Source organism: Hyla sarda, chromosome 4 (genome assembly GCF_029499605.1).
Source record: "Hyla sarda isolate aHylSar1 chromosome 4, aHylSar1.hap1, whole genome shotgun sequence".
Lineage (NCBI taxonomy): Eukaryota > Metazoa > Chordata > Amphibia > Anura > Hylidae > Hyla > Hyla sarda.
In genome coordinates this window covers 320,416,476-320,430,541 of record NC_079192.1, presented here as the reverse complement: position 1 = coordinate 320,430,541, position 14,066 = coordinate 320,416,476, and the positions used below count along the sequence as shown (strand labels likewise).

Here is a 14,066-nt window from a genome sequence, read left to right as displayed (position 1 = left end):
GCACCTACTGAAGAGGCATCCACTTCTAGGTAGAATGGCTTGTCAGGATCAGGGCTCGTTAGTATGGGTGCAGAGGCAAATGCTGACTTCAAACGACAAAAAGCCTCCTCCACTGCAGATGACAAGGACTTGGGGTCAGCACCTTTCTTGGTAAGAGCCACAATTTGAGCTACCAAGGTGGAGAAGTGCAGAATGAACTACCGATAATAGTTGGCAAACCCAAGGAAACGTTGAATAGCCCGTAGGCCAGAAGGTTGCAGCCAGTTAAGAACCGAAGACAGCTTATCAGGATACATCTGTAGGCCTTGGTTGGAGACAATATAGCCGAAGAAGGGTAAACTCTTAGGTGAGCACGATCCACCTGCATGGGCTTTTTGGCAGGAGATAAGGAAGTAGGCTGATGCGGCCAGTGAAACACCGGAGCCAAACGGGGAAGACGAGAACGGGCAGGTTCGTGTTCTTGTCGGAGCTCCTCTTGCTTCTCGGCAAAACGCACATCTATGCGGGTTGCCAGCAGAATCAATTCACTCAAGGAAGATGGTGAGTCCCGAGTGGCTACAGCATCCTTTACCCTGCTAGAAAGTCCCTTCTTGAGGGTCGATGTGGTGGAAGACTCTCTGCTTGCTCCTCGCAAAACACATCAGTGAAGTCTTGATACGAAGTAGGCAGACCCGGCACAGGGGGACAAGGAATGGGATGCTTCAGTTGAATAGTCAACAGACAGCGATTCTGGCAGTCCTGGCACCAACGTGAGACTTCTCTGGAATGCCAATCGAACACTGGGGTGTGGAATTGCAGCCAAGGAAGACCGAGGAGTACCGAAGAAGAACAGTGAGAAAGCACGTAGAACCTGATCCATTCCTTGTGCATAGCACCCACTTGAATCCTCAGAGGTTCTGAAATGAACTTTACCATGGTATTCAGACACTCCCTGTTGATAGAGGAGATGTACATTGGTTTTGCGAGTTGTGTGACTGGAAGATATTTGTAGACCTGAGTGGCATCTACAAAGTTCCCTGCAGAACCGGAGTCCACAAAGGCAGAAACGTGGAGCAAGGATCCGGTAGAGGTGAAGAGCTGGACAGGCATGTATAAACGAGGAGAGGAAGTATTCACACCTAGAGACGCCTCTCCCACGTGCCCTAGGTGCGTTCTTTTCCCGGACGCTGATGCCACATATTTATTACAAAAATGCTCCAGACTGGCAAAGTACAGGCACAGGTTCTCTTCTCGTCTGCGCGACCTCTCTTGTGGGGACAGGTGAGCACGATCCACCTGCATGGGCTTTTTGGCAGGAGATAAGGGAGTAGGCTGATGCGACCGGTGAAACACCGGAGCCAAACGGGGAAGGCAAGAACGGGCAGGTTCATGTTCTTGTCGGAGCTCCTCTTGCTTCTCGGCAAAACGCACATCAATGCGGGTTGCCAGCATAATCAATTCACTCAAGGAAGATGGTGAGTCCCGAGTGGCTACAGCATCCTTTACCCTGCTAGAAAGTCCATTCTTGAAGGTAGCACACAGGGCTGCATCATTCCCTCATAGTTGCCCACAGAAGAGTCCCCTTGGCGAAGGTTCAGTAGGGCTGTTTCGGCCGAAGACACCCGTGCTCCCTCCTCAAAGACACTTCAGAATTCCGAGAGAAAGGCTTGTAGATTGGATGTCACAGGATCACCTTTGTCCCAGAGAGGAGTTGCCCAGGCCAGAGCCTTGCCGGAAAGAAGGGTGTCCATGAAAGCCACTTCAGCACGTTCAGACAGAAACTGATCAGCCATAAGTTCCACGTGCATGGAACATTGGGTAACAAATTCCCTGCACAATTTAGGGTCCCCCTCATACTTGGTAGGCATAGACAGATGAAGTTTGGGACCAAGGAATGCCACGGATGAAGACTCAGGAGCAGGTTGCCGTTGTTGTTGCTGCTGCTGCTGCATGGAGAGGAGCTGTTCCATAATGGCAAACAACTGGTTCAGTTGTTGGGTTTGCTTATCTACAATTGTAGAGAGGTCAGCGACACTAGGCAAAGGCACCTTGGTGGGATCCATGGCCGGATCTTACTGTAATGGCTGTAATGGTGAAGTGGATCCGCTGGACTTGTGTGGATGATGACGTTGGCCGTACCAAGGAGTGGAGTGTAAGGTGCCACTTGTTTTCACCAGAGCCCACCGCAAAGCGGGATGGACTTGCTGCGGCAGGCGGCATGCAGGTCGCTACCCCTGATGCGAGTCATCCACACAGGCTGCCGAGGTGTAACGTGGCACAGGAAGGATAAGGCAAGATTGTAGTCAGGACAGACAAAAGGTCAGGCTGGCGGCACAGGAGCTTGGTCAGGGACGTAGCAAGGTGGTCAGAGGCTGGTGGCACAGGAGCAAGGTCAGGAACATAGCAAGAAGGTACGGTACACGGATAGTCAGAAAACACAGAAGACGCTTTCTCTAAAGCTCAAGGAGACACAAAGATCCGGCAGGGGTCAAGGGGAAGTCAGTCCCTTTTATAAGGTCAGCGCCTGGCAATTACCAATAACCTTTTAAATCTCAAAGAGCTGGCATGCGTGCACACTAGGGGATGGGTGTGCGCGCGCCGGCAAACAGAGCGCAGAGGAGTGTGGAGAGGTGAGTAGGGGCAGGTAACAAGGGAGTGCCTGCGATCTGGGAAGCGTACCGCAGCACCAGAGGGGGGGAGAGAGAGGAGCGCCTGCGGCCAGGACACTGGACCGCAGGAGCGCACATAACAGCAGGGGAGCGCCTGCGGCTGGGACGCCGGACCGCAGGAGTGCATCTAATAGCAGACAAGCGCTCAGTACAATAAGTATGTTTAAAATCGACCTATTTTGAACACCTATAACTTTCTAATTTTTCCATATTTGGGGATGAAGGAGGGCTAATTTTTTTGCACTGTGGCTTTTTTTTAGTACCATTTTTGCGTATATTTGACTTTTTAGTCGCTTTTTATAAATTTTTATGGGAATGTGATGTGACCAAAAAGCAGCAAAAAAATTTTTTTTTACATTTACGCAGTTCACCGTACAGGAGCAATAACATTATATTTTTATAGTTCATGAATTTACGCACGCGGCAATACCAATAAATTTTATTATAACCTTTTTTACGCTTTTTGAGGGTAAAATGGGAAAAAGGGGCAATTTATATTTTTAATGGGGAGAGGATTTTTCAAATTTTTTAAAACTTTTTTTTACTTTTTTCAACACTTTTTATGTCCCCATAGGGGACTGACTATTTATAGCGATCATTTGATTGCCAATACTGTTCAGTGCTATGCATAGGCATATCATTGATCAGTATTATCAGCGATCTTCTGCTCTGGTCTACTTGATGTCAGACTGGAGCCAGATCCCAGGAGAGCAGCAGAGGCAGATGAGGGGACCTCCGGCCACCATTTTGGATGTTCGGAGCATCCAATCATCCAATATAACGCCCGCATTGCCACAGATGCTGCTGATGTCCGCCATTACTGATGGGTCCCTGGCATCACGAACATTTAAGGGTTAATAACATCTGTCCCCTACACCTCTCATCGCACCCCCGTGCCGCACCACATTATCATGTTGGAATACTGTCCTGAGCATCTATGGGGCATCCTCAAACAAAAGGTGAGGGAGCAAATGATGGGTTCAGTATGTTACAGTACATGTTGGCATTCATGGTTCCCTCAATGAGCTGTACATCCTCAGTGCCAGCAGCACTTATGCCGGCCCAGACCATAACACTCCCACCACCATTCTTGACTGTGGGCGAGACACAATTATCTTTGTGCTGCTCACCTAGTTGTTGCCACACATACGCTTGACACCATCTAAACCAAATAAGTTTATCTTGGTCTCATCAGACCACAGGACATGGATCTAGTCAGTCTGCTTGTCTTCAGCAAACTGTTTGCGGGCCTTCTTGTGCTCCATCTTCTTTAACAGAGGCTCCCCTCTAGGGTGACAGTCATGCAGACCAATTTGATGCAGTTTGCGGCAAATGGTCTGAGCACTAACAAGCTTACCCCCCCAGGCTGACCCCCCACTCTTTCAACCTCTGCAGCAATGCTTCCCAAAAGACCCCAAATATGACGCTGAGCATGTGTACTAAACTTCCTTGGCTGACAATGATAAGCCATGTTCTGAGTGGAACCTGTCCTGGGAAACCACTGTATTGCCCACTGTGCTTCAGCTCAGTTTCAGGGTATGGAAATCTTTTTATAGCTTATGCCATCCTTATGTAGAGCAACAATTCTTTTTTTCAGATCCTCAGAGAGTTCTTTGCCATGAGGGGCCATGTTGAACTTCCAGTGACCGATATTAGAGAGTGTGAGAGCAATAACACCAAATTAACACCAGAACCCTGATAAAGCTAACAAATCACATCACATTGGGGAGGGAATATGGCTAATTAAGCCCAATTTGGACATTTTCACTTAAGGGTGTACTCACATTTGTTGCCAAGGTTTAGACATTAATGGCTGTGTGTTAAGTTATTTTGAGGGGACCGGCGTATAACACGCACCCTCATGTTTAAGATCAGCAGCTCGGCCATAGCCATATTACGACAGAGACCAGCGGTGGCTGCTGCGGACCCGAAGGATTATTTATCGGTATATAACACGCAAGTAGGGTTTCTGCATAATTTTTTTGTTTTAAAAAGGCCTGTTATACGCTGATAAATACTGTATTAACATTTACAAATACACGAGGGGTGTATTCACTTATGTGAGATACTGTACAGCATACTTTAAAGCTTTCCATAAACATTAGATTACAGTCAGCCATACCTGCCAATTTTGGAAAGATCGATGGAACAGTCAGGCTTGTTAGATTTCAGCATGCCCAATTCCTTTGTTATTGAGGACATTGCCACCACCAGAGGTCTCATGTAGAAATTTTTCACTATTGAAGTCTAGGATAGGTGTGTAAAGAGGGGATCAGGAGAAATAACTGATGACCGAACAAACATCCGGCCATAATGTATCTGATATGTATGACCATCTTCTGTATAGATAGAGTGAAAGAGTGGGCTTCCCTAGTGGGCCCCAGGAACCCTAATCCAATCCTTCATGTGCACCAGTTTTGTAAGGAAATATCCAGTTTATACATATACTTAAATATGTCAAATGAATTACAACTTAGGGTAAGGTCACATGGTATAAAATACGCATATAAATATGTTTTTATAAAATTCCATTTTGATAAAGGGCATCGACACCTTTAAAAAGCATTTTTAAATTTTTTTTTTGTACTTATTATGGCGCAAAAAACACTTGATTAAACCAATGTTTGCTTTCTGTTCTGCAGCTTCCTCAATGTCTGTCAGAGAAGCTACTTTCTGATCGATTACTCATCAGCTTTTCCTTTTCTTTTCTCTCCTGAAAAAACTTCTAAGAAAATTTAAGACCAGATAAAAGGTCAAATTTAGCCTGTAAACTTTTTCAGGCAAGGAATAAAAGGCTGATTAGAAGCCTGTCATAGTATAGCTTCTCTGATGTACTTTACTGGTAACAGCAGACTTTAAATAAGTTCTTTTTTTAATCAACTGGTGCCAGAAAGTTAAACAGATTTGTAAATTACTTCTATTAAAAAATCGAAATCATTACAGTGCCTATCAGCTGCTGGATACTACAGAGGAAGTTCTTTTCCTTTTGAATTTTTTTTCTGTCTGCCCACAGTACTCTCTGCTGGGGATTTGTTCCCACTCTGGACAGTTCCTGACAAGGGCAGAGGTGTCAGCAGAGAGCACTGTGGTCAGACAGAAAAGACATTCAAAAAGAAAAGAACTTCCTGTGGAGCACACAGCAGCTGATGAGAACTGTAAAGATTAAGATTTTTAAATAGAAGTAATTTACAAATCTTTTCAACTTTCTGGCACCAGTTGATTTAAAAAAAAAAAAATATTCCACTGGAGTACACCTTTAACCCCTTAAGGACCAGGCCATTTTACACCTTAGGACCAGAGCGTTTTTTGAACATCTGACCACTGTCACTTTAAACATTAATAACTCTGGGATGCTTTTACCTATCATTCTGATTCCGAGATAGTTTTTTCGTGACATTTTCTACTTTATGTTATTGATAAAATGTTGTCGATACTTGCATCGTTTCTTAGTGAAAAATTCCAAAATTTTATGAAAAAATTTAAAATTTAGCATTTTTCTTACTTTGAAGCTCTCTGCTTGTAAGGAAAATGGATATTCCAAATAAAAAATGTTTTTGATTCACATATACAATATGTCTACTTTATGATTGCATCATAAAATTGACATATTTTTACTTTTGGAAGACATCAAAGGGCTTCAAAGTTCAGCAGCAATTTTCCAATTTTTCACAAAATATTCAAACTCACAATTTTTCAGGGACCAGTTCAGGTTTGAAGTGGATTTGAAGGGTCTTCATATTAGAAATACCCCATAAATGACACCATTATAAAAACTGCACCACCCAAAGTATTCAAAATGACATTCAGTCAGCATTTTAACCCTTTAGGTGTTTCACAGGAATAGCAGCAAAGTGAAGGAGAAAATTCACAATCTTTATTTTTTACACTCGCATGTTCTTGTAGACCCACTTTTTTCATTTTTACAAGGGGTAAAAGGAGAAAATGTATAGTGATATTTGTAGCCCAATTTCTCTTGAGTAAGCACATACCTCATATGTCTATGCAAATTGTTCGGCGGGCGCAGTAGAGGGCTCAGAAGCGAAGGAGCGACAAGGGGATTTTGGAGAGTACGTTTTTCTGAAATGGTTTTTGGGGGGCATGTTGCATTTAGGAAGCCCCTATGGTGCCAGAACAACAAAAAATCCCCACATGGCATACCATTTTGGAAACTAGACTCCTTGTGGAACGTAACAAGGGGTAAAGTGAACCTTAATACCCTACAGGTGTTTCTTGACTTTTGCATATGTAAAAAAATATATATTTTTTTTCACTAAAATGTGTGTTTCCCCCCAAATTTCTAATTTTTGCAAGGGTTAATAGCAGAAAATACCCCCCAAAATTTGTAACCCCATCTCTTCTGAGTATGGAGGTACCCCATAAGTTGACCTGAAGTGCACTACGGGCGAACTACAATGCTCAGAAGAGAAGGAATCATATTTGGCTTTTTGAGAGCAAATTTTGGTCGGGGGGCATGTCGCATTTAGGAAGCCCTTATGGTGCCAGAACAGCAAAAAAAAAAAACATATGGAATACCATTTTGGAAACTAGACCCCTTGAGGAATGTAACAAGGGGTACAGTGAGCATTTACCCCCCACTGGTGTCTGTCAGATCTTTGGAACAGTGGGCTGTACAAAATTTTTAATTTGCACAGCCCACTGTTCCAAAGATCTGTCAGACACCAGTGGGGTGTTAATTATCACTGTACCCCTCATTACATTCCATGAGGGGTGTAGTTTCCAAAATGGGGTCACATGTGTTTTTTGTTTTTTTTTTGCGTTTGTCAAAACCGTTGTAATAATCAGCCACTCCTGTGCAAATCACCTCAAATGTACATGGTGTATTCTCCCTTCTGGGCCTTGTTGTGCGCCCCCAGAGATCTTTTGCGCCCACATATGGGGTAGCTCCGTAGTCGGGAGAAATTGCATTACAAATTTTGGGGGGCTTTTTTCCCTTTTACCTCTTGTCAAAATGAACAGAATAGGGCAAGACCAGCGTGTTAGTGTAAAAAATTTATTTTTTTACACTAACATGCTGTTGTAGACCCCAACTTCACCTTTTCATAAGGGATTAAGGAGAAAAAGCCCCACAAAATTTGTTAGCCAATTTCTCCCGAGTACAGCGATACCCCATATGTGGCCCTAAACTGTTGCCTTGAAATACGACAGGGCTCCAAAGTGAGAGCACCATGTGCATTTGAGGCCTGAATTAGGGATTTGCATAGGGGTGGACATAGGGGTATTCTACGCCAGTGATTCCCAAACATGGTGCCTCCAGCTGTTGCAAAACTCACAGCATGCTTGGACAGTCAACGGCTGTCCAGCAATACTGGGAGTTGTTGTTTTGCAACAGCTGGAGGCTCCATTTTGGAAACAGTGGCGTACCAGACGTTTTTCATTTTTATTGGGGAGGGGGCTGTGTAGGGGTATGTGTATATATGTAGGGTTTTTTTTTACTTATTATTTTATTTTGTGTTAGTGTAGTGTAGTGTGGTGTTTTTAGAGTATATTCACACGGGCGGGGGATTACTTTGCTGCATTGCAAACTTGCAGCCTGATCCTCACTGTAAGCCCCCTGTCCATGTGAATGTACCCTGTACATTCACAGGGGGAGGGGGGGGGACCTCCAGCTGTTGCAAAACTACAACTCCCAGCATGCACAGTCTATCAGTGCATGCTGGTAGTTATAGTTTTGCAACAGCTGGAGGCACACGGGTTGGGAAACACTGAGTTAGGAAACAGACAATCTTTCCCAACCAGTGTGCCTCCAGTTGTTGCAAAACCACTACTCCCAAACATTCTCAGGCATGCTGGAAGTAGTAGTTCGGCAACATCTTTAGAGCCAGATGTTGCCGAACTACAACTCCCAGCATGCTTGGAGTTGTAGTTTTGCAACATCTGGAGGACTACAGTTTGCAGACAACAAATACAGTGGTTCCCAATCTGTGCCCTTCCAGATGTTGCAAAACTACAACTCCCAGTATGCCAAAACTGTCCAGGCATGCTAGGAGTTGTAGTTCTGCAACATCTGAAGGGCCAGATGTTACAGAACTACAACTCCCAGCATGCCTGGACAGTAATAGCATGCTGAGGATGTGTAGTTTTGCAACATCTGGAAGGGCACAGTGGTCTCCAAACTGTGGACCACCAGATGTTGCAAAACTGCAACTCCCAGCATGCCCAGACGCCAAGGGCTGTCTGGGCATGCTGGGAGTTGTAGTGTAAGGGGACCAGATGGAGCAGTCCAGATCGCTTTACAGCGGTCTGGACTGCTGCAAAGGTCCCGCAACGCTGCGGAAGATCAACTCACCTGTCGCCACCGCCCCGTCGGGATCCGGGTCTTCAGGGATGAGGTAAGTACCGGGGCCGGGCCCCAGTACTCCCCCGTCCCCCGCCGCGTCCTCCGGTCTTCCTCCCGTCCTCTTCGGACTTCCAGGGGCCGGGCAGGGCGGGAGGAAGTAACCGCCCCCCCCCCCCCCCTGCGATTGGTCAGTTAGCTAACTGAGGAATCGCAGGGGATAGGAGGAGGTGGCAGGCTTGGGATCATGCAAAATTACCGGGAGGTCCCAGAGACCCGATCAGCCCGGTATCGTCGCAGATCGCAGGGGCTATTTCCAATGCGATTTGCGGCAATCGCCGACTTGGGGGGCCTACATGGCCCCCCTCGGCGTTTGCCCTGGATGCCTGCTGAAGCATTTCAGCAGGCATCTGCTTCCGATCTCTGCCCGGCGAGCGGCAGAGACCGGAAATACAACAGGACGTTCTCTAACGTCATTGGGCATTAAAGCCCAGGTAGCGGGGACGTTAGGGAACGTCCTATGTCCTTAAGAGGTTAAGGGCTATAGAACAGAAAAAAAAACATTTTTATTTAAGATCTTTAAGAAAAGTGTTTTGTACCATATTACACAAAACCACAAAATGCAAAGGGGGCAACGGGGCATACAACAAATGAATACACCAAACCCCAGCCACCAGCAGAAATGGATGTCGGGGTAAAAAAAAAAACCCTAAACAGAAAAACTCCCTCCTATCAAAGTGTTATATTAAAACTTAACTTTTATTAAGGGATCATTATAAAAGGTCCCACAAATAGTGCATTAAAAACTGCAGCAAAATCCCATTAGATGATATGTGACAATAAACAGGTAAAAAACTCCAAGGTGTGGACAGGATACACGGGCGCTCGACAACCAGGTAACAGGATAAAAAGGTTTATTTTCCCATAATGCAACGTGTTTCACAGCACAGCTGCTTCATGCCTGATGTATCCTGTCCACACCTTGGAGATTTTTACCTGTTTATTGTCACATTTCATTGGGACGAGGCGTGGCTGCCTGACACCTTATTTTCTATTCCACGACTTGATCCATTGTTGCACTTGGTGAAGTGTAACCCATTGGGGTAAGAGCAGCACTCACCATTACTAATTTCTCTGTGCAACAACAGTATTATACGATGGAGCGCTGTTTGTCTTTTGTCTCATTAGATTATATGGGCTCTCCTACCCGGAATATGCCACCTGTATCAACCAGCGTCTGCAGTATGCTATGCAATGTGGGAATAAGGCTGCTATTAAAATATATCACAAGTTGGAATGTTTATCCTTTGTCTTTGCTTAATAATAATAAAGGACATTTGAATGTAAAAAAAAAAAATATATATATATATATATATATATCACAAGTTTATCTCCCCTACATGTTTTGTGTTAAAAAAAAACACATCCTCAGGGGTTAAGAGACAATGGCCATAATAATAAGCACAAAGCATGAAATATTTTTAAATATGTTTATCACCAATAAATTATGGCCTAGAGATCAAAGACAACAGTTATTATAAAAACAGTAATACATGTAGTAAAGACTAACAGCATAAAAAGAGATGTAAACCCCTAGCGGTCACAAGGTTGGTGCATGTACATACAACAGCTGTTATAATTCCCGCTTACATCTCATATTTCAATTTAACCTTGCAAAATATGTATGTGAAACAACTGGTGCTTTTTATTAATGTTTTTATGTTTATCCACAAACCTGCAGTATACAGTGTATCTAGCCTCTGTTTCCTCTACTAGATGATATGCACTCTGCAGAACATACTACCACTGCATGCTGCATGCAGATCTTTTTTCCTCTCTCCTTGATTCCTGCGTATACACTATAAGAATTATTGAGTACATAATAGTATATAGTAGATAAAACCAGGAAGCAATCATGTAATCTTCAGCATATCATTATAATCTACATGTGGATAGCTCAGATAAGTAACCATTAATTCCCCTTACCTTAGGTTTGTGGGTTTTCGGCTTCTTGTTGTCTTCCCTTGGCCCAGACGCCGGTAAGGTAGCTGTTTCTTCTATCTAGGAGGCTAAGTGTTTCTAAATCAGATTAAAAGCCAATTTCTATTAGCAAAAAATATATATAACCTTGGGTGTGGAGGAGGTCAATGAAAAGCGTGGTTGATTCCAGTCGTCGTAATTTTTCAGACTCCCCCAGTTCCTACAAACCTGTTAATCTGAGCCAAGATGAGGTTATCAAGTACTAAATAACTTGGCCGATATAATGCGCAATGAGTGAAACTAAATGCAGCTATATTCTCCCAGATCACTTGGCACAGAAAGGAGCATGCCCAATTCATTCTCCCACTGGACATACCCTGTCCGTGCAGGCTGTGGTAAAGTCTCCCATGTTATGGTGCTCTGGCATCGGGACAGAAGAACAAGCAAAATAAGGACAATAATCTTGCATCCCTTTTTTTGTTTAAGCTATGCGGTCCTGTGGCTATTTTCGGACTGGATGTTCGCCCGAGATGTATTTCAAGGTTATTTTCCAATGTGTCTTTTCAAGACACTTTATACTGACTACATTTAGAAAATACAATCCAAAGCACTCAGGCTTTACAGAAAAAAAAAATAATCTGTGACCATAACTGTTGCTATTAAATACTTATGTTCTGTTATCACATCTGCTTTAGGGAAACTGCTGCATTATTCATTTTCCAAAAGAAGCAGAATAAGAAAAATTCCTACTATTGCATTTACTATAGTCAGAACAAATGACCAAAAAATGATATTTAATGTTATATCCAGAAGTGAATTTGTGTTTATTACAGGCCATTTGAAAAAGGAGACATAAAATATACAGATAATCTAAAATATATACAGTAAGTTGGGGCATAGTCTAAAACTCAAAGCAATAATTGACATGATTGTTACTTATTGATGAAAATATTGTTTATTGATTAAAGTGGTACTCCACCCCTAGACATCTTATCCCTATCCAAAGGATAGGGACAAGATGTCTGATCGCGGGGATCCTGCCGCTGGGGACCCCTGCGATCTTGGTTGCGGCACCCCAGACATCCGGTGCACAGAGCGAACTTTGGTCCGGGCCGGATGACTGGCGATGTGGGGCGGAGGCTCGTGACATCACGGCCATGCCCCTCAATGCAAGTCTATGGGAGGGGGCATGATGGCCATTATGCCCCCTCCCATAGACTTGCATTAAGGGGGCGTGGCCGTGATGTCACGAGCAGGACACAGCTGTGACATCACAAGCCTCCGGCGCTGCTCCTGATGTTCTAAACGAACGTTGGGTGCAGCAGGGAGATCGTGGGGGTCTCCAGCGATCAAACATCTTATCCCCTATCCTTTGGATAGGGGATAAGATGTCTAGGGGTGGAGTACCCCGTTAAAAAATTCAAGCTGTAATATGCGCCCTGTCAGGGCATTGAATGTAGATTTGTTTCTCTTTGATGTAAACATTACACAGCTATTCAGCTGACATCCCAAAATTTCTCTGGGCAACAGTTGTGCAGGAAATTATGTTGTTGTTTTTTTTGTTTTTTGTTTTTTGTTTTTGCATTGCTACACTATACTACGCAGCAAGGTCCAGGACCACAGCGCTAAAAATGGAAAAGTCCAGATATGTGCAAAAGAGCTGTAATTTATTGTTTGCCCAAATGCCACATTTCAGTTACGTGTTCATTAAACATACATGCACATATCCAGAGTTTTTCATTTTTTGTGCAATGGTCCTGGACTTTGCTGAATGTCTGGTATCTGGATTGGTCATTTGGATGACTACGGGCACAATGAACTAATCCAGTGCTGTCTTCTACTGCTTGTTTGCTACAATATACTAGAATAAGCTGTGTGGACACATTTTCTAAAATGAAGCTAACGCAGTCAGATGTCCCACAAAGTCATAGACCCAAAGTGATAATCATTGGTGACAGGAGGCTTGGTAAAATGTCATTCCCAATGTCTTCTTATTCCTAACCTTATCCTATATATGTGTGTGTGTGTGTGTGTGTGTGTGTATGTGTGTATATATATATATATATATATATATATATATATATATATATATGTGGAAGACAACCATGAAAAGGGGCTAGTTCATCTTGTCAGATTTCTTTATTTCTTCATTTATATTTCTTTCTTTCTTTATTTATTCAATCTTCTGAAGCATGCAAAGGTTTAGGATGTTTGCTCCTGGTAAAGTTCCTTAAAGGGGTACTCTGCTCAAATCATCTTATCCCCTTTCCAAAGGATAGGGGATAAGATGTCTGATTGCGGGAGTCCCACCACTGGGGACCCCCACGATCTCCAGGCCTGCAGCGGTGGTGTCCGGAACACGGAGGCTTGGAGCTTCTGCTTTCATGACGTCACACCCCCTCCATTCATTTCCAGCTTAATAAAGGTGAGTATTGTATTTATGTGCATGTGACATTGTCGGGGAATTTCTACCTGGAAAGACCAATTTGGGGTAATACATTGTTTACAACTATTACTTTAAATAATCTTCTTTTTAAGTACATTATAAACACTTAAAGAAAACCTATAATTTGCAAAAAAAAAATGTATATACTGTAGATAATAACATTGTATGTATATTTGTAATATGCTTTGGTTAGAAAATGTGTATTTTTTGGGGTGAAAAAATGCTGTCCCTGCAGCTATTGCATGTGTGTCTCTGTGATGAGTCCAAACACAGGAAGTGAGGGTGGGACAAGCAGGGTTCTGTGCAAGCTCCTCGCTTGTCAATCATGTTGCTGTGTGCACTGTAAGCACATCACAGAGCCTTAGTGCACACAGTCCTGCTTGTCCTCACTGCACAGAGCCCTGCTTGTCCTCACTGCACAGAGCCCTCCTTGTCCTCAGTGCACAGAGCCCAACTTGTCCTCAGTGCACAGAGCCCCGCTTGTCCTCACTGCACAGAGCCCTCCTTGTCCTCACTGCACAGAGCCCTCCTTGTCCTCAGTGCACAGAGCCCTGCTTTTCCTCACTGCACAGAGACCTGCTTGTCCTCAGTGCACTGAGCCCTGCTTGTCCTCAGTGAACAGAGCCCTGCTTGTCCTCACTGCACAGAGCCCTGCTTGACCTCACTGCACAGAGCCCTGCCTGTCCTCAGTGCACAG

The 14,066-nt window shown here is 44.0% G+C and overlaps 1 protein-coding gene across 1 annotated transcript in view; it reads right to left on the bottom strand.

The window, feature by feature from the left end:
* Positions 1-11,344, bottom strand: part of FGF1 (fibroblast growth factor 1) — a 139,387-nt gene extending 128,043 nt beyond the window's left edge. Inside the window, exon 1 of the mRNA XM_056574912.1 lies at positions 10,930-11,344. The gene's annotated coding sequence lies outside the window, so the exon portion shown is untranslated. The remainder of the gene's footprint in view (positions 1-10,929) is intronic.
* Positions 11,345-14,066: the final 2,722 nt, after the last annotated feature.